General features: G+C 42.3%; 1 protein-coding gene across 1 annotated transcript in view; it reads left to right on the top strand.

Annotated features, from left to right (window-relative positions):
• The window catches only part of LOC149068092 (FMRFamide receptor-like), a 143,622-nt gene that overhangs the window by 105,841 nt on the left and 11,836 nt on the right, over positions 1–25,945 (top strand). Inside the window, exon 2 of the mRNA XM_089251679.1 lies at positions 8,066–8,160. The gene's annotated coding sequence lies outside the window, so the exon portion shown is untranslated. The remainder of the gene's footprint in view (positions 1–8,065; positions 8,161–25,945) is intronic.

The following is a 25,945-nucleotide window of genomic DNA, read 5'->3' as shown; positions in this document are numbered from 1 at the left end:
CCCCCCCCTCTTCTCTTGAGGCGAATTGAATTGGGCCACTCCTTGTTGGGTCCATGCATTAAGACGGTACGATGGGCAGCTATACCGGATTCTGAAAGAAGTCACATTCCCCCCACCCCACCATATTTCACTTGAAAGTTTAATTTCTTCACAGCTCTCTGTGGCCTCTTCACCACTTGTCGGGGCCCCCCCCCATCTGATTTTCACCCGCGTTCCCCCTTAAAATATCCCAGTAACACAAGGGGTTAGCCATACCGCCCCCCACGTTGAGAACCACTGGTCGTCATAATTATCATGTCAAGAGGTGGGAAAATGATTTCGATTCTTGAGATTCGTGTTAACGGTGACGCGAACGTTCGTAAAATTACATGAAAAAAAAGAAAGAAACATATACAGTAGAACCTCTCGATAACGGACACCTATGGAACCAGAAGTTTTGTCCGCCATTGGAACCTCGTTTATACGACGTTTGGCTTCGGTTGCTATTGGTTCCTATACATTTTAATGTATATGTATACCGTGTGTAAAAGTGATGCACCGTGATTAGGGGCTGTTCAAATATTAACCCAGCAAATTTTTAGCCATTTTTAACCCCCTTTCCCCCCCCCTCCTTGTCAGCAAAAGTCAGCAAAACTCTGACCTCCTCTCCCGGTAGCACATTTTCAGTTCACGTAAATAACCCGGGACACAGTTTCAGAACACTTAAGCGACAGAACACACTGCTATGGGCAAGAGATCTTGGAGCCGTATGTTCGACTTTTCCGAGGGGCAGTTGGCCCTCGGTACCTGTTCACAGCTCGTCCACATCGGGCGTATGGATTGGTCAGCCATATCCTCTTGACCCCTAAACTCTATAGAACATGCCTGGAACGCACTTAGGAGAGCAATTGCATCTCGCCATCCCCCTCCGAGAACCATCCCGGAACTGAAAACTGCGTTGCTGCAGGAGTAGGACCGATTGCCACAGGGGCGGCTCCTCAACTGCCTCGTGTCCAGTATGCCGTCGCGCTGTGCGACCTGTCTGACTGTGAGTCGATTTTGGACATTCCTGCAATCTGAGTTTTACTGACAACCCTGCGCGAGTATGACTTTTATATGGTACATCTCTTTCTCCGTTATAACTGTGAATTCGTACCCCACGCACGCACGCACATTCCGTTTCGAAAATTCATCATAATGTGCTAATTCTCTTAATTTTGCACACGAGTGTGCTTGATACGCGCTAAGCTGCAAAGAAAGTGAGTGTAACTAAAAGTTACCTCTACGTTAAAAGAAAACGCTCCAATTCTGACATTGGAGCGGTTTTTTTAATTAATTGAAACCATTAGGAGTAGTTAATTAAAATTCAATGGGAATGGAATTACATCTAGATTCATGTATGGGCGCCAATCAGTATAAACTGAAGTCGCAGCACACCAGTTTCAATCACGTACATGAAAAAAAAATGGTAAGCAAGCTGGTTGTTGTGAAAGTAGATTGATCATATTTGCTACGAGAGAAATACGGAAAATCGGGCTTCGAAATAGTACCTGAAAATACGGAACAATGCCAAATTATCGCCAGAAGTAACGCCAAGAGTATGCGAAATTTCCAACTCGTGAAAAAAATCACGGAAAAGTCGCCACACTAGCGGCAAATGAAGCGACACTTCAAATTGTAGTGAATTAAAAAAAATCAAGAAAGCATGACAAATATGTGAGATAGTGTTATTAGTAGTCGTAATGTAATTTCCGAGTTGGGTGGTGGTCGGCTGAAGTTGGTTTTATGTGGTTCCCAACTTCGAGGTGCGAATGAAAGCCGATCCCTCCATCAAAAAGTCTCGCTGCACAGATAAACAGGCCTACAACGGTTAAATCTGCAAACATTACACTCATTATCACTCATAGTTCGAAAAATATGCGGTAGATGGCAGCATTAAACAGAAACAAGCTTCACGTTAGGTTCACAACACGCACTCGCACATTCCAACAACATGTACAAATTCGTTAGAAGTTCTGCAGAGGAATATGGCCGGGGTGCATGTGCGCTTTAGTAGTAATTTCTGAGTTGGGAAGAGATAGTTTTCAATCGTTGATTTTTGAAGAATAAAATGAAGGAGATAAAAAAAGTCAAGCTGTCGTCGTTGAAAATGAGAAACCGGGACATTTTTTTTGTTGCAAAAGAAGTTCCGGGACAGCCGGAAAAAATAGGAAAAACCGGAATTGTTACGGGAAATACGGGACGTATGGTCACTCTATGCGAAAGCAAAGTGTGTTTCGCTATGATTAAAATGAGAACAATTCTACATATGCGATTTCAGAAGTTCAAATATTTTAAAGGAGAAAATGGCGATCACGACAAAAGGATAGAGAGAGAGAAATTCAAATAGACTTCGTTGAAATCACTTAAAGAAAGATCATTTTTATAAGTTCGTGACGCCAAAAATGACGGGAAACACTGGTCATACGGTCATTCTAGTTATAACCGAATTTGGCCGTATTTCCGCTCGTCCAATCGCCCATGTATGTATCCGAGTGGATTCACCGCGTAAAAAACAAAGAAAAATGACCCCGAAAGAGCACCGTCCAAAGGCATGGTAAATGATTATGATGATACCATAAAAAAAAAGTACATCTCTCCTGTTTTATGGGGTAGAAAGAGAGCATTTATTCCGCCTGTAGATGGCCCCGCCATGAACATTCCATCCACCCACTGAAGACGATGTTTCACGTGCGATGAGACTGTTATAATAAAAGAGGAAAAAGAGTTATATATCCGGGAAATATATATGAACGAGGAAAAAGAATCGGTAAGTGGACCCAGGACCCCGCTCACCCGGCAAATGGTTAGGCTCAGAATCGCTTTTACCGTTTCCCCCGATTACATATGGATCTAAATGATCCGAACAGCTGTTGGCGAGAACTTTATGACGGATATCTATGGAGGGAATCGCAATCAGTAGAGCGATTTGGCTATTATTCTTGAAACTTATCCACTAAAGAAATGTGTCCACTAAGCTCGTACTTAGGAGGAAGATGGGGGGGGGGACAGTCCATAAAGTAGCCCTGTCTCAAATAAATGGAAATTTATTGGATGGATTTCGTAGTGGCCGATGCGTTTTGGTCGATTGAAAACACTAATAATCTGAGAGATTTGGTCTCGGTGGGATGTTTCATTTTCAGAAGATGAACATTACGAGATGTTTGGGCTCCCGTATCGAATCTAAGGTGGGTCCTAGATGTCATCATAGGAAATACAGTCGAATCCCGTTTTAACGTATACCGTTATAGCGGAAATCCCGTTTTAACAAACACTTTTCTAGTCGTCGTCCCCAGATGAGTTTACATAGAAACAATGCCAAAACACAGAATTCCTTTGTAACGAAGTGATTTCTCCGGATCTCTTGGAGTTCATTATAACGGGATTCGACAATGTTTCAGTTCTTTATTGGAAAAGTCCGTAAGTCGATCATTCGTAAGTCAGGGACTGACTGGCGATAGAATTTCCCACAATTACAGCTTATTAGTAAAATCTTAACAACTTCTGGTAAAAGCTTTCGGCAACAAATTCGGATTTTCTCTATTGGATGAATTGGCGATAAATCTGGTAACCTCGTCCTATCATAATTGCACGTTAGAAGAATTAAGGGGAAGAGGGGGGAAAAATATAAAAGGAAAAGAAATATAATAAATGAAGTAGATGAGAGAGTTTTTTGGAGTCTCTATTCAGCCTCACCCTAGGTGTTCTCTTTCGCTCCTGCATGCATATAATAGAAAGATACATTATATGTGTGGAAAAAAACCATTAACAGGAGCATAGAAAGAAAGGAGGGGAAGAAAAAGTAACTTCCGTAGATGATAGGGTTACTATAAAGCTTCGTGATGGTGAAGAGAGAAGAAAAAAGAAACACTGAGAACTTGCTTGAATTTATTCCACTATCGTCTGTACGCAATATTACGTCCGTGATCGTAAGAAGTTGAAGAATTCCTCTTCGTCTATAGCACCAAAACTGAACTAGGAGGGCGTGAGAACACTGGGGTATCGTGTATTCGGCGACATAATTCTCGAAAAGACAGCGAAATACCAACTTTAGGAAGTTCATTTTTGTTTCTAGTGCCAAAACGAAACGATACTAGGGAAGATTTGGTGACAGAATTCTTTCCAAGACAGTGTATTAGCAACCTAAGATAATTCCCCTTTGTTTCCAGTGCTAAAACTAAGCCAGGGGTTATTTGGAGACATAATTACCACCAAGAAAGTGTAATAGCAACCTTAGAGAATTCCCTTTCGTTTTTGGCACCAAAATGAAAATAGGGATGGCAGCATAGTTCTTGCTGGTATAATTCTCTCCATGACAGCTCAATAGGAACCTTACGAAATTTTCCTTTGTTTCTAGCGCCGTAACTGAAACTAGGGAAGTCTCTTTTGATCACAAAATTGTCGCCAAGACTGCGTATTCAACCTTAGGGAATCTTACTTTATTTCTAGCACCAAAACTAAATTTGGAACATTTGGAGATATAACTCTCTCAAGACAGTGAATTAGCGACGTTAGAGAATTTTGTTTTGTTTTGTTTCTATCGCCAAAACTGAACTAGGGGAGACTGTGACAGAATTTCCCTACTAGATAGCGTATTAGCAGCGTTAGGAAATCCTTTGTTTCCACTGCCGAAGTGGAACGATAATAGGGAAGCCTTACTGACAAAATTTTCGACAGCGATAAGCAAATTTCGACAGCAAATTTCAAGACAGCGATAGCGACCTCAAGGTTTTTCTACCTTGTATTCAATGCCAAAACTAAACTAGGAATGATTTGGCGACATGATTCTCACCACGAAGCAAACTTTCTTCTGATTGTAAGGCCAGAACTGAATTTGGGATGATTTTAGTGAGACATAATTTTTAGACAGAACAATAGCTTAGAGAAATCTCCTTTGTTTCCAGCTCCAAAGTAGGGCGCTGTGGTGGTCGAGTGGTCATATTGATGGACTCGCATCGCGAGGTCCCGGGTTCCAACCCACTTTCACCAGAATGGTGGTAGGCTGAAGTTTTGGTATTCTATTTGGTTCCCAACTTCGAGACGAGAATACCGATCTCCCCGTCGAAAAGTCTCGCCACAGAGAACAACAGGCCTACAAACGGTACAAATATAACTTCACTTCTGAAATATAGATGGCATCACTGAAAAATCAGACACAACACTAGATACACACACAGACTGGTAGGTGCACACCATTGCACTTCCGGTACGAGTCACTAGGTAGCCCATGGCGATAGTCCTGAGCTGTTTCCCCCGAGTGGCACAGTGCTCGTCTTCCACTAGGAAGGTTACCGTCAACGTCCACGTGTTCAAGTCCGAACATAGAGCGTCGATACACGTTCTTTATCGACCGAGCTTGGGGTGATCACTGGTAGGAAATTGCCGTACAGCGATATATGAGTCAAGTTGGTGTGCGGTAAAGTAGATGTGAGTTATATTCTCGGTTCGAAAGAAAGAAAAGTGCCAAAATGAAACGTAGTAGGGAATACTTGGTGGTAGAATTCTTGCGAAGACAATGTATTTGTAACCTTAGAGAATTCTCTTTAGTTTCTAGTGCCAAGAATAAGCTTTGTGGTAAATTGGCGACATAATTCTCGCCAAGATAGCATAATATCAACCATAGAGAATTCTCTTCTGTTTCTTGCGCCAAAACGAAACGATACTTGAGAGGAATTCTCTCCTAAAATAGCTTATTATCAACCTAAGGGGAATTTTTTTTTTTTTTTTTTTTTTTTTTTTGGAAATCGACAGTTATTGGCTTGAATTCGTGATCAAACACCATAAATATGGAGGAGTAAAAAAATGCGCAATATTTTTTAGACCAATCTGAAATTTTCTAGTGTCTGGCGCAACGATCGGTATAGGAATGCCGCCAAAAATTCTCAAATCTTCTCTTTCCCCTTTCACAGAATATTTGAAGGTAAAAACATCATTGTTATATATCAGCTTTGTTTGTTGCGTTCAATTTCTTGCAAACACCCAAGAGTCTTTTAATCTCTTCCGTCGTGGTGCTAATTATTAATTAATTAGTTTACCAATTAATCCGTCATGGGAATAAATAAATAAGCAAAGCATCAATAAATAATTTGAAAAAGATTATTAATAAGCTATAGGGGGGTGGAAAAAAGTTGTCTTTTTACATTTTTACGCTCAAATTAATTCCTAAGCCGATTTTCTAAAAACCGTCTGATGAAAGGCTGGTGCACGCTCATGTGCACTAAATGGAAAGAAGAAAAAAAATTATATATTGAAGTATTTAAAAAGAAAAAGGATCTACGCGCCACCATTTTGTCCAAAGAAACTTCTGCAATAATTTTTCACTATATGAATTTAAAGGAAATTGTTCTACTTCCTATTTCCCGAATTAGTATTTGGTTGAGTGGAACGCTATTGTATTTATGTATATTGATGTATTAATTACATGCATTTTTATTGCGCTATGTTTCGAAATAGTTTTTTCTCTCTCTCTCTCTCTCTCTCTCTCTTTCAGTTTCGGCATCATCTCATTTTGGCCGTAGAAACAAATGAGAATTATTTCCCATAATGTCGCTATTACGCTGTCTTGGCACGAATTCTTTTGCCTAGTCTTCCTTTGTTTCGTTCCGTTTCAGCGATGGAAACAAAAGGCGAATTTCTTCTAAAGTTTCTTACACGAGGTGTTGGCAATAAATGAACTGCCATATCCCCACTTCCTTAGCATCGTTTTGCTTTGGCGCTAGAAACAAAGGAAATGAAGATGTTAATAAGCTGCTGTTTTGGCGAAAAGTTTCCTGGTCTTTCTTTTTTTTTCGTCGATTTTGGCGCTAGAAACTAAGGAGAATTATTTCCCCTGATGTCGTCAATACGCTGTCTTGGCACGAATTATTTTGCCAAGTCTCTTCCTCAGTTTCTTTCCGTTTTAGCGCTGGAAACAAAGGGGAATTTCCCTTAAAGCTGCTAATACGTTGTCTTGGAGAGAATTCTGTCACCAAGTCTTCCTTAGTTTCATTCAGTTTTGGTATTAGAAACAAAGAATTCCTCAAGTCTTCTTATATGCTGTCTTGACGAGAAATTCTGCCGCCCAGTATTCTCTAATTTTGAAGACTTGGAAAAGAAACTCTAGAAAGAAAAAAATTCCTGAGGTTGCTAATACGCTGCCTTGATGAGAATTTTCTGTCACCAAGACTTCGCTAATTTCCCTTTCAGCGCTGGAAGCAAATTATAATTCCCCTAAGGTTGCTAATACGCTGTCTCGGTAAGAATTCTGTTACCAAGTCTTCTCAGTTCCAGTTTGGTTTCGTCGTTTAGAAACAAAAAAAATAATTAAAAACAATAAACAACAACAAAGAAAAAACAATTTAAACAATATTAAAAATAATTTATATTAAAAAACAATTCCCTAAAATTGCTAAAAGACTGTCTTGGCAGGATTTCTGAAGCCAAATTTTCCCCAATTCGTTTCGTTTTTGCGTTGGAAACAAAGAAGACCCCCTTCCCCAAGGTTGCTTATTCTATTATTCTAGCTCAAGGTCTGCTATATATTCTAGAAACCTTGGCTAATATGCTGTCTTCACAAGAATTCCGTCGCCAAGTCTTCCCCAGTTTCGTTTTGGTGAAATGCTAGTACAGGGATGCTAATACGCTGTATCTGCAAAAATTCACCAAGTCTGCCCTGATATTGTTTAGTTTTCGCACTTATAAACCATGATCCACCGGAACAAATTTATAAGGTTGCTAATACGCTACCTTGGCAAAAAAATTTTTTATTATTATTATCAATTCTAAAATTTGTTATTAAGTCTTTCCCTATTAGAGGGAATTCTGTCACCAAATCTTCGCCAGTTTTATTCCGATTCAGCTGTAGAAGCCAATTTTATAGGATGACAAAATATAGAGCTGAAGACGCCAAACAAGAACTGAAAAAATTCCGTGTTACCTGTTGAAAAAAAAAAAATTTTTGTTACTTTGTTTTTGCAAGATATTTAAATTTGCAAATCTATTCAAATGTGAATTTTCTAATTTGCGTAATTTGGCATTTCCTATATTATTTCGTTTTCCTTTCATTTAGCGATGAATTCAGCGTTCGATGTTGAATGAGATTCAATGAAGGGATGAACCATGCTACTGTTTGTACAGGGCTGCCTAAATCCAGAGACTCTTACGGTATGTCCGTTTCCTTACTCAGAATTTGTAGTTCTGGTGATAAATAACATTTTATGAATCGATATTTTATAATGGGTATGAATATTCAATCCAAAGGGTAGGGAGAGGTACAAATACCCACGATATTGCGTGGATGAATGAACATTTTCAGAAGTTGATGCGCTTGTCAATGAGAGGGTAGTCTTTATGGGATAAACAGGTGATTGTGCGGTCGCGTTGGTGACATCTGTCTTTCCCGTGGAGAAATACCTCCATTGCATAAAAGATTCTTACGAGGGTTGAGTTGATTTCAAACGGGTGGGGAATTCGAACATAAATATCTTTTGGTATTTCAGATTATGATGTCATGCTGAGCTACTACGCGTCCAAATGTCAAAAGACTATCGGAAATTCGCAGATAGACGGGCAAAAAATTCAGAAGAAGAAACAATCGTAATATTATAGAGGACACAAATTCTCACAGCACTCTTAAAATGTCTAAAATAGTCATAAACAGAAGCGTAAGTGCCAAAAGTTCACGAATAGTTACAAATGAATAATCGCGTAACTGTCAAAACCGTAAATGTCGCAAAACTTACGAGACAAAATAATAGCCAAAACTTTCGCAAGACACAATCACAAAAATCTCAGGACAAATATTTTACATAATACAAACACTCGCTATACTTTTGCAAGACAAACAGTCACCAAACTCTGGCAAAACACAAACATTCACTAAATAATCGCAAAACAAAAATAGTCACAAAAACTTTCGCATGCATAGATAGTCGCAAAGATACAAAACGCAAGACTGTCGCAGGACAAAAATAGCCACAACACTGTCGAAAGACACAAATAGTCGCAAAACTTTCGTAACACAGAAATAGTCATAAAACTCCTACAAGACACAAATGGTCACAAAACTCTCTCAAGGACAGTCACAAAATTCTAGCATGAAATACACAGTCAAGAAGCTCTCGCAAAACACAAATAGTAACAAAACTCAGAAGACACGATTGTTACAAGACTGTCGAAAGACGCGACTGTCACAAGACTGTCACAAAACACACAAAGTCACTAAACTCTCGTGAGACAGAAACCGTTGAGCCTTGCAGGGATTGCATAACATAAACAGTCATAAAACTCTGAGCAAAACTATTGCATGACATAAAAAAAAATTGTCACAAAACTGTCGCACGACAGGAACAGCCATTAAAATCTCGCGAGACACAAACAGTCTAAAACTCCTGCAAAAGACACAGTCACAAAATTTACGAACAAATTCAAAGCATGTACGGAAAAATAAACGATATTCATCGTAAGAGCTTCAGAACTATTTTAGAATTTATCATAAACTTACGACCGGATTTCCTGTGGAAAAGATTACAGACGAAGAACACCATTAAAAGATATCAAACCGAAATCCCGACATTCCAAACAAATCCATATAATCTCCCACCGCTTCTTACATGAACATGCATGCCGAATTTGATCCCCCCAGAAAGTTCACACACACACACACACTATATGCATGTATTGTCCATGTTTATACAGAGATCAAAAACCAATCACACGTCCCTGAAGATTACCTCAAACACCTCGGGTAATGTTATTTCAATCCAAGTACATAAATACACATTCCCTTACTGAGAAAACATTCCTTTTATGGCTCTTATGTCCAGATATGAGTAAAAATATCGGTATGTTTTTACTTTAAGGCGAAGGAAAATATCCTAATGTGTGCACGTGATTTCTTTTTTTTTTTCACATTAAAGAATATTTACATGATTTTACATATTTTACGAAAAATACGCTCCATTTACTCAGTGGGCGTAGAATTTCGTCCAACTGTATGTATTCAAACCGCAAAAATAGTACGGATTTGTAAACGCACTAATGTCGTCTTCGGACATCTCGGGAAAGCACTCCATGTCCATCAAATAGACCCCAGAGGTTTAAGCTTTTAAAAGCAGGCTCTCAAAATTTGGATATGTTTCGTTTTTCATGGTACGCAGCCTTGTACTAGTTATTCAAGAGTTAAATTGAAATGTAAAGTTAGAGGCTGGAGTTTTTTTTCCAAAGTAAGCATTGAGCCTGAAACCTCTTAGCCTTGCCTTGTTGGTTGGCTGGAGCAAGAACTGCTCAATTGGAGTATAATTTTCCCCATATTAAGAAACATATTAAGAAAGCTCTTGTAGGATCCGGCTCCAACTCACAAAATTTTAAGAGGACTCGTGTAGGATCAGGCTCCGATTCGTGGAAGTCTAATATGACTCCTATGAAATCTGACGCCGGTTTGTGAATCTTGAAGGACTCTTTCTTGCAAGATCCGGTTTCAATTCATGGATTTTATTAGACCTCCTGTCGAATCCGGCTCATGGATCTCAAGAGGATCCCTGTAGGACCCGGATCCAATCCATAAATCCCTACAAGGCTCTTGCAGGATCTGCCTACAATTTATGATTCATGAGAAGACTTGTAGGATCCGGTTTGAGTTCATAAATCTTAGACTATTTATGGAAAGGACTCTAGTAGGATCAGGTTGCCCGAGTGGCACAGTGGTAAGATGCTCGTCTTCCACTTTGAAGGTTACCGTCAAGGTCCACGGGTTCGAATCCAGGCATAGAACGTCAAAAGCAAGTTCTTTACCTACCGAGCCTGGGGTGACCACCAACAATGGATGGAGTCTTCATTTCCCACCCAGCTCCACTGGTTGGAAATTGCCGTATGGCGATATATGACCGGAGTTGGTGTGCGGTAAAGTAGTAGGATCTGGTTCCTGCTCATGAATCTTGGGAGAATTCTTGTAGTATCCGGCTCCGATTCGTGAATCCTGAAAGGGCTCCAGTAAGATTCGATCCCGAACCATGGTCGTCTAACATGACTCCTATGCAATCTGACTTCGATTTATGGATCTTGAAAGGAGTTTTGTAGGATCCGGTTCTGATTCATGATTTTTTTTAGCCTCAAGTAGAAAATGGTTCTGATTCATGAATCTCAAGAGGATTCCTGTAAGACCCTGCTCCGATCCATAAATACCTGCAGGACATGTAAAATCCGGCTTCGATTCATGAATCTCGAGAAGATTCTTTTGGGATACGGTTTCAGTTCGAAAATCTTGAGAGGACTCCGGTAAGATATAGCTCCGATTCGTGAATGCTAAAAAGGGCTCCTGTAGGATCAGGTTCCGATTCACGTTAATCTTAAGAGGACTCCTATAAGATACAACTCCCATTCGTAAATGTTATGACGATTTTGTAGTATCCAGCTTCGATTCAGGAATATTGACGGGCCTCCTGTCGGATCGCGCTCCAATTCACGAATGTGTAAAGAAACTCTGTAGAATCAGGCTCCGTTTTATGAACTTTTAAAGGACTCTTGTGTTGGATGAGGCCCCGGTTGATGAACTTTTGAAGGACTCTTGTGTTGAATGAGGCCCCGGTTGATGAACTTTTAAAGGACTCTTGTAAGATGAGGTCCCGGTTGATGAACTTTTAAAGGACTCTTGTAAGATGAGGCTCCGATTCATGAATCTTAAGAGGACTATTGTAGGATGAGGCAGTGATTCATGAACCTTTAAAAGGACTCTTGTTGAATGAGACCCCGGTTGATGAACCTTTAAGGGGCTCTTGTAAGATGAGGCTCTGATCCATGAATCTTAAGAGGACTCTTGTAAGATGAGGCTCCGATTCGTGAATTTTAAGAGGACTAGCAAGATGAGCCTCCAATTCGTGAATTTTAAGAGGACTTGCAAGATGAGCCTCCAATTCGTGAATTTTAAGAGGACTCTTGTAGGATGAGGCAATGATTCATGAACCTTTAAAGGACTCTTGTAGGGTCCGGCTCCGATTCCAGAAGCTTGAGACTACTCTCATAGGATCCGGCTCCGATTCACGAACCTTAACCTTTCGCGGCCCTATATCAGGGAAAAAGCTGTGCTCTGTTGTTATAAGGACCACTTTACTCTGAATTCGCTTCTCAGCAGAACTCATGAGGTATTCAAAAAAAAAAATCCCCGTTAAGCTATCATTCAGAGGGGGGCCCTTCCTGTAATCGTGATTAAGTTGGGGGGGGCGCTATAAAGTACGAACTACACGTAAAAAGTGCCAAGGAAGTACAGACAAAAAAAACACCTCTGGACCCGCAAACAGTCAACAAGACCGTGCGGTCTCCCGAGCATCGGGTATAAAACTCCAACTCGCATCCGAAATTCATCGACAAAAATTACACACGACCACACAGCATCCACCCATTCATTCGACAGCATTCCCGGTTCAAGCCTCCGTAGTTTAAAATGTACACATTTATATCTTTCCAAAGAGTAAATGCGCTCCAGACATCAAATTCGATCTCACATAACAGCTTTCAGAAATCTATCAAATTTATATGATATTTATCTTTTTTTTACCATTTATATATATATAAAGGTCATCTATGATGTATAAGTCGAGGAATTTCTTTTCACGGATGTTCGTACTCCCTGTACTGAATTCTAAATTAACTCTGAAAAAGGAAATGAATCGATACTCTCTCACACGAAACAGTTCAAGTCGAAAAATGTCAGGTCTAAGCTCTTTTTAGACCCGAAGGAATGAATTTTTTTCTGGGGGGGGGGGGGGGGTTCGAGGATGAAAAGATGGCGTATGTGAATAAGTATAAGTCGTATATATGATACTTTTTTTCCCCCCCGGATTCAATGATGTACGTATCTGAGAGAATAGACAAAGATGCGTAACGTCCTCGGGGTTTGTGATGGTTTCGAGATTTCAAAGAAGTTTCTGGAAAGAACTCTGTTATTTTTGTTGCGATTTCCTTCTCATTATTCCTTTCATATATAGATAGAAATGCTTTTATTTTCGGATCTTTTATGGGTATCGTGCTCGGAATGGGAACCGCCGCAAATAATGAAACGGCAGAAAACGAGGTCTATATATAGCTCGGGATGTGATGTCGAGAGTTTTTTAATGTCGTGTTTTTGTTTGGTGGATGTAAGTCTTTGTGATAAGTCCCCTCCGTGACACAACATGAAAAGTTTCCGAATGGAGGGTTTTTTTGATTTCATCGATTATTCTATCGTTTTGTTTTTTTTTTTCTTCTTTCAAGTACTATGAGTCAGTCATTATAGAAGATTTGGGATACAAAATAAATCTGGTTGATAGAGATTTTTCTTGATTTCATCTTCTCAAAGTAACCCTTTCGTGTCCGGAAAATTCATCGATAAAAATTAACCGGAAAGAAAATTCTGCGGCAACAATTAGCCAATAAGCAAATTCGCCACCGACAATTAACCAAAAGGAAAATCCACCGGCAACAATTAACAGAAAGGAAAATCCACCGGCAACAATTAACAGAAAGGAAAATCCACCGGCAACAATTAACAGAAAGGAAAATCCACCGGCAACAATTAACAGAAAGGAAAATCCACCGGCAACAATTAACAGAAAGGAAAATCCACCGGCAACAATTAACAGAAAGGAAAATCCACCGGCAACAATTAACAGAAAGGAAAATCCACCGGCAACAATTAACAGAAAGGAAAATCCACCGGCAACAATTAACAGAAAGGAAAATCCACCGGCAACAATTAACAGAAAGGAAAATCCACCGGTAACAATTCACAAAAAGGAAAATCCACAGCAACAATTAACAGAAAGGAAAATCCACCGGTAACAATTCACAAAAAGGAAAATCCACAGCAACAATTAACAGAAAGGAAAATCCACCGGTAACAATTCACAAAAAGGAAAATCCACCCGCACAACGATTAATCGAAAGGAAAATTTCCCGACAGAAATTAACATTTCATCTGAGTGCCAATTTCATTTATTAAACAAAAATATATCTTATACCGCAGAATAGCTCTCCATCCCTTGGGGCTTGGTCTCATCACAGCGAGTAACAGGTCTACAACGACACCAGTATTCAATAATTACACTTCACTCCCAGTTTGAAAAATAGATGGCAGCACTAAAGAATCCGTGAGCAACATTAGATACGCATTCAAAAGCGTTAGGCACGCGTGCACATTTCCGGCATAATTCATCCGGTAATAAATTGCCCCCATGGCGATAGGCCGGAATTTTTTTTTCAAGAAAACCCGCGGATTTTATCGATTTTTTTTTTTCATAATTATTTAATCGTCTTTCACTGCTGAATGGATATTTCCCCAAAATGGTCTGCTGGTCGAAAGCTCAAAGGACCCATGCATTGAAGACCCCTGTCCTAAAGGGGGGGGGGGCATTCAAGTATCACCTCAGCAGATTTTTTTAGCCTTTTTTGACTCCACTGGTCAGCAAAAAAGGTATGACCCCCACTTCCTTGTCAGACAAATTTCGTCACAACTCTGCCCCCCCCCACACCTCGTAACGTATATTGGAATAAGAGACGTACGCACTGGGGGAGGGGGCCCAGGTGATCAAAAGAAAATTCTGATGCGAAAAATATTTTAAAAATATATATACATCGGAAGAAACCGCCATTTTGTATGTTACTTTTTCATGTACAGTATAATAAATTTCTCTCAAGTTCAATGCTGTTTGAAGGCTAAAATTTCTCTTTAAAAATTCATTGCGACCCCCACCCCCACTCCTTTTGTTCCCCCATCGATTCGTACGAGCCCTCTACTAACGCCTCTGATTGGGATTACCCTTCGAGAATATACACAGTGTGGCAAGGGCGAAAGTACACAACCAACCCCCCCACTCCCGAACACAATACACCTCCCCCCCCCACACGTTGAAGAGCATGTATTCGCTTATGTACGGGATTCCAGCAAATCACTACTACTAAACCAGACATGCGCCTCGTCCATATTCCTCTGCGGAACGAACGGTACAGTATTCTTCTAACGAATCGGTACATGTTGGAATGTGTGTGTACGTATGGGGGTATGAACCTTCCGTGAAGTTTGTTTACGTGTAATGCTTGTTATGTCTAGTGCTGCCATCTGCAACCAATTTTTTAAACTATGAGTTTTGCCCTCAACTCATAGAGAGTTAAGTGTAATGAATGAATGATTGTAACGTTGTAGGGGCCTGTTGCTCTCAGCGACTAGACCTTTTTTTAACGGGGAGATCGGCTCGCATTCGCGCCTCGTAGCTAGGAACCACAGAAAACCCAACTTCAGACTTGACTGCAACTGCGGCGACGGGGGGGGGGGAGGGAGAGCTTTGAAAACCCGGATCCCCGCGATGCGAGTCCGTCACTGTGACCACCCGACCACCACAGCGGCTCCACCAAAATCACTCGAAGACAACGCATGCGAAGCAGTGAGTGGAAACCCGTCTTGCCGACCCACTCGCTTACAAGTGAGACAGGACGTGGGGGTGGGGCGTCTGTTGAGGTCTGAGAAGCCTACTAGGTCTTTTGAGGACTTACCATTATGGATGCGGGGGGGGGGGGGGATCATGGATTATGGTTCAGGTGCCCACAAACCGGAGGAAGGTTTTCTCGTTTTCCGCATTCCTGGTAAAGGTGCCATCAAGATGCCTTCGTATTTTCATAAAGGGTGGTTGATGACCTAAGCATCAATCGAACAACCCCCCTCCCCCCCCCCTCGCCATCAGAAGTCGGAAAATATGAATTCCCCCACATCGATGCCGATGACGTAATAATTGAATGGCACCGAAACTGCACCGAATCCATTACGAGAACGAAATTTTCCAAGCGCCAAATCGGTCCCGGATCACGAAATCACTAAGTTAATTTTAAAAAATCACTGCGCATCCATAATTTTTTTCAACAAACCCATGAATTTCAATAACGATTCCAATAAAAGAGCGAGAGAGAGAAGAAAAATCAACCAATAACATCCCGAGAATTGGAGAGAAACAAAATTCCCGGAATTCCATAAATTCCCATCCATTCCCGCATCAACAGCGGAAGGGACCCCCCAAAGGACTAGTCCCAGGGATACGATCAATCAAAACGTTATCAGCGAGGATAAAGAAATATATACATAATAAATGATGAAAGAAACATCTTAATAAGAGTTGATGAGAGAAAGCGAGAGGGAAAAGATAAGATTCTACTCGTACGCAATGTGATTTATATCGGAATTGTCCTTCCTCGAGAGAGGCATATTGTCGTAAGGAAACGTTCCCTCCTATGAGAATTATCGGTTGACTAATGTGCCTTTTCCGTGAACGTTCCCGGCTGCTGAAAGCATATGCGCTCATTTTGTGGGTCCCCGGGAGGCATCTGAAGTGGCCCGCGACCGCAAACGTAATTTTGTAAAGATGAATAAAGTGACACTTTCTCCAGATCAGTTGAGTGGACCGCGGCACATCTCCAGATCAGTGGAGTGAACCGCGGTGCCGTAAACCACTTCAGTGTGGCTTACGGCGTATTTACAAATCAATTCAATGAACCGCGGCACAGTTCCACACAACTCAAGGGGCATGCAGCATGATTCAATATCACTTATGCGACCCGCAGCACATTTAGCGATCGCTGCGGCACAGTTCCAGAGCGCCCAAGCGGCATGCAGCACAGTTCCATATCATTTATGTGACTTGTGGCACATTTACCGATCGCTGTGGCACACTTCCATATCACTTATGTGACTTGCAGCACATTTACCGATCGCTGCGGCACATTTCCAGAGCACCCAAGCGGCATGCAGCACAGTTCCATATCACGTATGTGATTTGCGCCACATTTACCGATCGCTGCGGCACGTTTCCAGAGCGCCCAAGTGGCATGCAGCACAGTTCCATATGACTTATGTGACTTGCGGCACATTTACCGATCACTGCGGCACAGTTCGGTAGGCACTCGAGTGGCATGCAGCACGGTTCCATATCACTTATGTGACCCGCAGCACATTTACCGATAACTGCGGAACAGTTCCGGAGCACTTTAGCAACCCGTGGCACATTTACTGATCATTTAAGTGACGCGTAGCTCAACTCCAGATAACACCACACTTTAGATGTGGCCCACTGCACATTTTTAGATCACTTAGGTGATCCGCGGCTCAGTTCCAGAACGCATAAGTGATCCCGCGGTGAATTCTCAAATCTCTTGAGTCACCCGCTGCACATTCAAAAATCACTTGAGGGACACATGGCGCAGTTTCAGATCACTTGAATGTGATCAATGGTACAGTTCCATGTCTCTTGTGTGACCCACAATTTATTTACAGATCACCACGACTGTTTCATATCAAAAAAGCGTCCAGGTGCACATTTTTAGATAAGTTCCAGATTCCCCTAAAGTGGCTCGCGGAATATCTACAGATCACTCAAGCAACCTGTTCCATATAACTTATTTAAATGGCCAGCGACACGTTTTCAAACTTATGAAGTGGCCCGAAGTGGCCAATGAAGTGAAACCTAATCTTGTGAAAATGAACAAACCGGCACATTTACAAATCACTTGAGTGACTCGCGACATATTGAGCAACCTGTTACATGTGTGTCGCAGGTTTCTAAATTGCTCTGGAAATGTGATGCGTGGGTCACTCAAGTGACCTATAAATATGGCGCGGATCACTTAAGTGATTTGGGAATGTGTTGCGGGCCACTTAAGTGATTTGGGAATGTGTGCCGAGTTGTTTAATTAACCCGCGACATATTGAGTGACCTGTGACACAGTTCCAGAGCACCCGCGGCCCATGGCGCATTCCCAAATCACTTGGGTGACCCACGGCACAGTTCCAGAGTGCCCGCGGCCCATGGCACATTCCCAAATCACTTGGGTTACCCACGGCACCGTTTCAGATCACGTAAGTTACACGCGGCACATTTACAGACTACTCGAGTGACATGTGGCACAGTTCCAGAGCACGTAAGTGATCCTCGATGCAGTTGCACATCACTCAAGTGGCCCGCGACGCAGTTCAAGATCACCAAAGTGAGTGGCCCGCAGCTCGTTACTAGATCACGTCACGCAAGTAGCCCGCGTTACGTTTTCAAATCAATGAAGTGGTCCTCACTCTCATAAGAGTTGAGCACCCTCGCCTTAAAGCAGCCATGTTCAACGTGTTGCTCGCGAGCACCAGAGTGCTCAATGCTCGTGCCAGATTTCTTGCTCGCTAGTACTTGATCAACTCTTCAGTTAAATATCCAGTAGAAATTGCATTCAATAATTACGATTAATGGAGCTTTCAAACATACCGTTGCCGTAAGGCATACATACTCAATTTGCATCCCGCGGGCCTAATACGGCCCTCGGAGTAATGTGATGCTCCTTAAAGCATATACGCTCATTTTGTGGCCCCGGGAGGCATCTGAAGTGGCCCGCGACCGCAAACAGAATTTTGTAAAGATGAATAAAGTGGCACACTTTACAGATCAGTTGAGTGTTATCGGCACATCGCCCGATCACTTCAGCCGCTTACGGCACATTCACAAATCACTTCGATGACCCGCGGCATAGTTCCAGATCACTGAAGGGGCATGCAGCACGGTGCCATATCACTTATGTGACCCGTAGCACATTTACCGATCGCTGCGGCACAGTTCCAGAGCACTCGAGTGGCATGCAGCACGGTTCCTCATAACTCATGTGACTTGCGGCACATTAACCGATCACTGCGGCACAGTTCCGGAGCGCCTAAGCGGCATGCAGAACAGTTCCATTATACTTATAATTTCTAACCTCCCCATGTGACCCGCTACCGCACACCCTAATTTTGTGAAAATGAACTAAGCGTCACATCTAAAGATCACTCAAGCAGCCCGCGGCACACTTGAGTGATCCTCAGCACATTTATACGTCACCGAAGCAGCCCACGAAACAGATCAATTTGTAGATCACTGGAAAGGTCCGCGGCACATTCGAAGATCACTTAAGCAGCCCGCGACGCGTTTTCAAACCAATGAAGTAGCTCTCACTCTCGTAAAGATTGAGCACTCTTGCCGTAAGAGGGCGCTGCTCTCTATTTGATGTTAGGCATAGGCAGTGCTCGCGACTCGAGAAAGGTTTAAGACCCCCCTGTCTCAAAGGGATTTACCCACTTAAACGTATGGAGCTAATTCAAATATACTCATCCTTATCTTTAGTGACTATTCTCACTGTCCTCGGTTCTCGAAACTTCATCGAATTAAAACAAACACCGAGGACTTTTCATGCCGAACCGGTTCTTAGTCCTTTCGGTGTGATTGTGAATGAATAGATTCGTGGTAGATGGCGTTTGTGCGTGTTTATCTGGTTTAGAGGTCCTTCAGAATGAATATCGGCTTTGGGTTGTGGGTAAACATGACTCGTGTGATCTACTCCTTTCAGAGCACTGAATGGGAAATGGGGGGGGGGGGGGGAGGAGCACTCTTTTGAAAAAAGGTTTTCCGTGTCGTTTGAGTTGTCGAGTTAGCTGGAGCTTTCTGGGGTTTCGTTTGATGTGTGTTTGATAGAGCGGGGAGCACTTCGACGCCATGACACGTTAGCTTCGGACAATCGTTAGAGGATATTCATGCGGCACCTTTGAAGTCGTTGGGAGCTCAACGCTCCATTCAAACACGTTAGAGATGTGCGACGTGCGTGTGTCGTTTGGTAGTTGCGGTGGTGGTGACGGCGGTGGCTGAGAGACTGGTGCTTCCCCCTAGTTGTTGACTGGAATCGATTCAGTTACTGAGGTCGGTTTCCACTCGTCGCTGCCTGGAGAAGTTGCAATGGCTGGGAGCAGTTTCCCCCACATGCGGCAGCCTGGAGGAGATTCAGCAGCCGAGACAGTCCCTGACAGATATTGTGTCCGAGATCAGTTCCCACCCGCTGCTGCCCTGGAAGAGATTCAAAGCCTGGGATAGGTTTCACTCGCAGCAGGCTGAGGGAGACCTGGCTTGGACCGGTTCCAGTCGCAGCTGAAAGAGCTTCAGCTTCTGAGATTAGTTCAATCCGCTGCCGCCTAGAGGCGATACAGCTACTGAGGCAGGTTTCACTCGTGGGAGACTGGAGGTGATTCAATGGCTTAGATTATTTTAGCGAGAACCAACTCCGGTAATATATCGCCATATGGTAATTTCCAACCAGTGAAGCTTGTTGGGAAATGAAGGCGCCATCTATCGGTGGTCACTCCAGACTCGGTAGGCAACGAACTTTTTCCTGATATTTTCTTGCCAGGATTCGAACCCATGGACCTTGATGATAACATTCATAGTAGGTAGCAGACGAACATCTCACCACTTCTAAAAACAAGGCCTACCAAAACTATCAAGTGCTCCGCAAACTTTATGTTGGAAGCCCCTGGTCTATGGCATATCTGGGGGGGGGGGGGGTCCATCGGTATCCCCTGTGAGGATTTGCCACAAAACCGGGCAGGTCCAGTGGCAGAGTCCTGGTGGTCTCATGGTACCCTCTGTAATAGACTGGTTTCAGTTTTCATTAACTGTTTATCGGCGGGGGGAAGAGCACAAACCTCTACTCCTTAGAAGCGTTGAGCACAGATCTAAACGTTTTTGGTAGCACTTCCAAACACAATCTATAGCAAAACGCCTCCGCACGAGACTCATGACGTCACTGAAGAAGGTCATCTCACCTGTAGCCATTGGATATGCTACAAAAAAGGGGGGTATAGATGGCGCATGCGTCGCCCTGCTATATCCAATCACTGTAGGTGAGATGACCTTCTCCAGTGACGTCACGAGCTTTCGTCTTGGAGGACTCCTGCTGGCGATGGCGTTGGCACTCCCCATCAGAAACACGTCCTACCCATCTCAGAGTCATCCATCCATCGAGTGGCATTGATCGATTTCTAGAGAGTTCCCCCTCTAATCAAGTCTCATATTGTTCAAGTCCTCCCACAAGGTTCTTCAATGGCTCTCATACATCCAAGGGGTGGCGGAGGGTTAAGACTGCTTCCGTTCTTCACCTGACGGGCGAATACGAAAGCTTCTGAGATGCCATTCAAATGATGCTCCGCGCCCAGATCTTTTACAACAAATGGCAACTATGGATCAATACTTCATAGGAAGGATCACAGACAAAAAAAACCATAAACAAACTGCCTTTTATACGCGTATCTTGCATCTTTTCATCGATATTTACTTCCAAAAATAAAGGCATTTCTTCTTATATCGATTTTTTTTTTGTGTATATTTGTTTCTTTTCAAAGTTTTTCTCGCTGTTTGACCTTTCAGTGGGGGGAATGGTATCCACAACAGCGACGTTTCCTCGTTAAGTACCCGGTATGATAGCTAGGATACGGGAAAAACAATTTTTTGTTTTGTTTCCCGATGCGATACGATCACGAAATATACAATATCTTGGCGATATTTGTTCAACCTTTCTCCGTTGTTTTTAGCGATTTTCAACTTTTTCCTTCCCCTTCACAATCATCCCCCCCCCCCCACGTACAAAAAAAAAAAACAACAAACGCGACCAATAACGTCATGTTCCGCAGTTATTTCTTGCCGTAATGTCGGGACATGGATGGCTATAACTCCATACACGACCTTTATACAACTCTTTTTATGTGTGTGTGTGTGTGTTTCGGTTGAGCATGAATGTATATACAAGGTGGCCATAAACTAAGCTGGCCTATTTGAAGAGGTTATTGAAGCTTTAACTGATAGTTGGATCGTTACTAAAAGTCTGCAAATGCTATCAGAGCCAGGGGTGGATCTAGAGCGATGTGTTTGTTGGGAGGGGGGGGAGGGCGATTTGTTGTTCAGGTTCGCTGAAACGTCCCGTATTTTGCGAGAGAAAAGTTTTCCCCGTCATTTTTGGCTATTTGGAGGAGTGATTGCCCATCCCCCGCCGGATCCGCGCATGAGCTGAGGCAGGCATATTCAGCTGTGAATAAAGCCGAGACAGATATTTTCAGCAATTAATGGAGCCGATGTAGACATCATCAGTGGCTAATAAAGCCGGGGCGATATCTCCAGCTATAAATGAAGCGGGATAGCGGACATCTTCAGACTAGACATCTTCAGTGCTGCGTGGAAGCAATTCAGTAGTTGAGACTGGTTGTCCTCGCTGGTGCCTCGGAGTGCGATTCATTGGCTTTAACTGGTTTCCCCCTCGCTGCTGCCAGGATGATTCGAAATTCAGCGGCCAAGAATATTTCCACTCGCTACTGCCTTGGGTGAAACTGTTCCCCCTAGCTGATGCCTTGTGATATGACCCAGTGGCTGAGGCTGATTCCAACTGCTATCATCTGGGGATGATTCAGCAGCTCTAGACTTGTTTCACTCGTGGTTGCCAGGAGAGCAATTCAGCGACTGATATTGGTTCCACTCGCTGGTTCTTCGAAGCATGATTCGGCGGCTGAAACTGGTTCCACTCCTAGCTTCCTTCGGGGGACGGGGGGGTGGACGTCTAACTAATCTCAGTCACTGAATCATCCTCAGTGGTTGAGGTTGGTTTCATCCACTGTTTCCCTGGGAGCATGACTCAACAGCCGTGACTAACGCCACTCGCTGATGCCTTTAGGGTATGATCCAACAGTTGAAACAGGTTTTACTCCTTGCTTATGATCAATTGAGTTGCTGATACTGGTTCCACTCGCTGATGAAGGAGATTCGCTCGCTGAGGTTGGTTGGTGTCGGGGCAAAGGAACCTCAAACTCCGATAAACGTTCTTCTTAACGCAATGTATCGACTCTGAATTCGCGTAATAACGCATTGTCCCTTTTCCCGTTTAAAAAAATCGAACCTGCCGAATGGATGCATGAAATAAATGCGTGTAACTTGCCAAAATGCATGTAACTTGTCAAAATTTAAGTTAACGTAGCTCCCTCGAAATCACTTGCAGAGAAATTCATTAATACTCCTCCGAATGGCAACGTCGCCATCCATTTAACTGCATCTGAAGCCACTCGAATCGTATAATAACCTGACAGCTCTCTTCACGGCAGCCTCTATTGCATATTCGGACGTAACAAATGACGCGCATAGGTGACGAAGCGATGAAGTCACTGCGTGCCAGATTCCTGCCCTCTCCGTTGTGTTGGAGCTGCCCGCTTCATTCTCGTATCTCACAACGCCATACTTATACGACTACAGATCTGATGGTAGCAGATAAACCTGGTAAATATTGTGAACACTCGGAGTGATTTCCATCCATCCTTTAACGATCCAATTACTTTTACTGAAATGGACATTGACGGAGGAAATATCGATATCTATTACAAGCGATTAATTATTGTCCCATATTTTGCTCGAATTCCTCCTCATCACACACACACACACACGGTCACCATTCTGGAAAATATATCCTCCGGCTTTGATAATTGCATCCTGTGTAGAAGTAACAGTTTCTCGGATCTTGCGGAGCGTCCGACCGGAATCTGAGTGCGAAAACAATTAGTAGTTACATACGAGTTGATCCTCCCTAATTATATCCATGACGCGTCACCAATGCGAGCAGTCGTCCAAAACAAAAACAATGAAAAAATAGCGCGCTGCTGCTAATCATTATAAGAGTTTTCCCAGGAAAAGTTTCGTTTTATAACGAAGATGGTGCCGCGAGTTTCCGTTTATAACGATCTATTTATCATCTCCTTTCTCTCTCATCGATCATCGTCAAATGGTTCGCGGAGTTTTCACCTGTGATGTCGGATTTCCGGAAATCTCGGATTTCTTTGTCGTCGTAACGACAGTCTTGTCATGTTTTCGACGACATCGGGAGTTTTGGCAATGCTAGGAAGAAAAATAAGCTTCGGCGGTGTGTTGATCAATATATTTTCGAGGTCATGGTCGTGAGCAGGGAGTGCACAACCCAAATGCGGCTTGCCGAGGGGGTGTTTCATCCGGACCGCGAAAGTTGTTCCGGTAGAAAAGTATCAATACACGCAACATGATAAATACCTAAGCTGACCATATTTATTTATTTCGTAAAATTCATTAAATAGCCAAAAAAAAAAGTTGAGTCTACAGTTGAATACTAAGGAGTCTACTACAGTCTACAGTTGAAATGGGAGCTATGAAGAGGCGAGTGACTGGAACGTGAGTGAGTTGTGTATGCAGACAGAAGGGACAGCGGGGAGTGTGGTGGTGTCTAGATATGATGCATTGGTAAGTAAACCATATCTAGTGCAAATCCTGGTTCGGACCTTTTTGGCGCACAGCGGCAGTCAACTGAGTTTAGTTTTTTTTTGCGGTTTTCCAACTTTCCATTTGAAAAAGTTTCCCAGCGAAGAGCAGACAGGCATTCAATACACGATACTTACATAGCATGAAAACTTCAAGCAAAAATTATCGTCACTTCAAAACATGGAAGCCAGATGGTAGCACCTGTATACACGAAAGAAGCATAAATGGAAACATAGGGTACGTCCATAGTGAACCGCTTCTCGCTACTCGCTTTATCGCGGCTGAAAAAAGATCGTGAAAACTCATTGGGGCGGCCATAGTGCGCCCGCCTACCTGCTATTACGGGCTCAAACTGCTTTTACCCGCTTTAACCAGAATGAATTATTATTTCTTTTTCTCGCTTGACCGGCTCACCGCTTGCAGTTTTGAACGGATACTTTCCTCTAAGTGTTCGTTTTATAATGGAATAAATAGTAAATCGACGGAGTTTTTGTAACGATCAATTATCGTTATTACTAATCGTTGATTAATTATGACATAATAAAAGCGAAATCGTTAATCATTAAGTAATTAAAGAAAATTACCAATTATAGTGAATCCAATTGGAGTTTTTGTGACGATTAATTATTAATACTAATCGTTAACTAGATGACATAATAAAAGCAATATCGTTGGTTAGTCATTAATTAAGGTTAATTAACGATTATACTGAATCCAACGGAGTTTTTGTGATGGATAATTGTTGCTAATACTAATCGTTAATTAGTTATGACATAATAAGCGAAATCGTTAATTAATTAAGGATCATTAATTATCATACTAAATCCAACGGAGTTTTTATGACGCCTAATTATTGTTAATACTAATCGTTAATTAGTTGACGTAATGAAAACGATATCGTTAATTAATCAAAATACCGTTGGATTTCGTTTTATCGTTACTAATTATTGATCATGATTTAGTTTTATCGTTAATAAACTAATTAACGATAAAACGAAATCCAACGGATTTTGCCGTTAATTAGTTAATTATCGGCCAGTTCAGTTTTATCGTTATTAGTTGATTAGTTAATTATCGATCATGATTTAGTTTTATCATTAATATAAACTAATTAACGATAAAACTAAATCAAACGGAATTTTGTAACGATTAATTTTCGTTTTTCTAATCGAAAATTTGTTGTGGCACTAAAAGCGAAATCGCTGATTTATCATCAATTAATTAATTTACTATAATTAGCGATTACACTAACCCATTGCAACTTCAAGGCGAGTCCTATTAATTTCATGTACATTCGTCATTCTTTCATGTTTAATTTTATAATAAATATTTTTTGTTGTCAACAAAAACACACAATAGATCCCCACGTGATAGCTCCATGATGCCAACTGCCCATGCAGGCAGACGCTCCCGCGAGCGGTGCACTGTAACCACCACCAGCTAGAATCGCGCGGGATCATCTCGCCTTCTACAACTGCCGCGGTTTAAGTAATAAAGCGAGAAGCGGGAAGCGGTGCACTATGGACGTACCCATACATGCGTTAGCGGGCAGTGACTCTTAACTGTTTGTGTTCAACGGATTCCCCCCACTACCTGTAACAAGAAGGACACGGTCCCATTTACAAAGTTGTCCTTTCAGCATATTATGAACAATGAGTTAATTGCTTTTTCATATAATCTCACTGAGCCCCTGAAACGTCTCCGTGGACCCTTGGTTAAGAACCACCGCGTTAGGGCCACGCATATGCACCCGCATACACACAACACGTTCCAGCAACCAAGTGGTTACAAATTCAGCATGGCAAAGTAGTAGACGTCTTATGCGCTGATGGGCT

This window comes from Pholcus phalangioides, unplaced genomic scaffold (genome assembly GCF_987345545.1).
Source record: "Pholcus phalangioides strain wild (caught in Gottingen) unplaced genomic scaffold, Ppha-v1.0 ptg000027l_1, whole genome shotgun sequence".
Classification (NCBI taxonomy): Eukaryota; Metazoa; Arthropoda; class Arachnida; order Araneae; family Pholcidae; genus Pholcus; species Pholcus phalangioides.
Note: the sequence above shows the minus strand (reverse complement) of the source record. Positions and strands in the feature narration are given on the sequence as shown.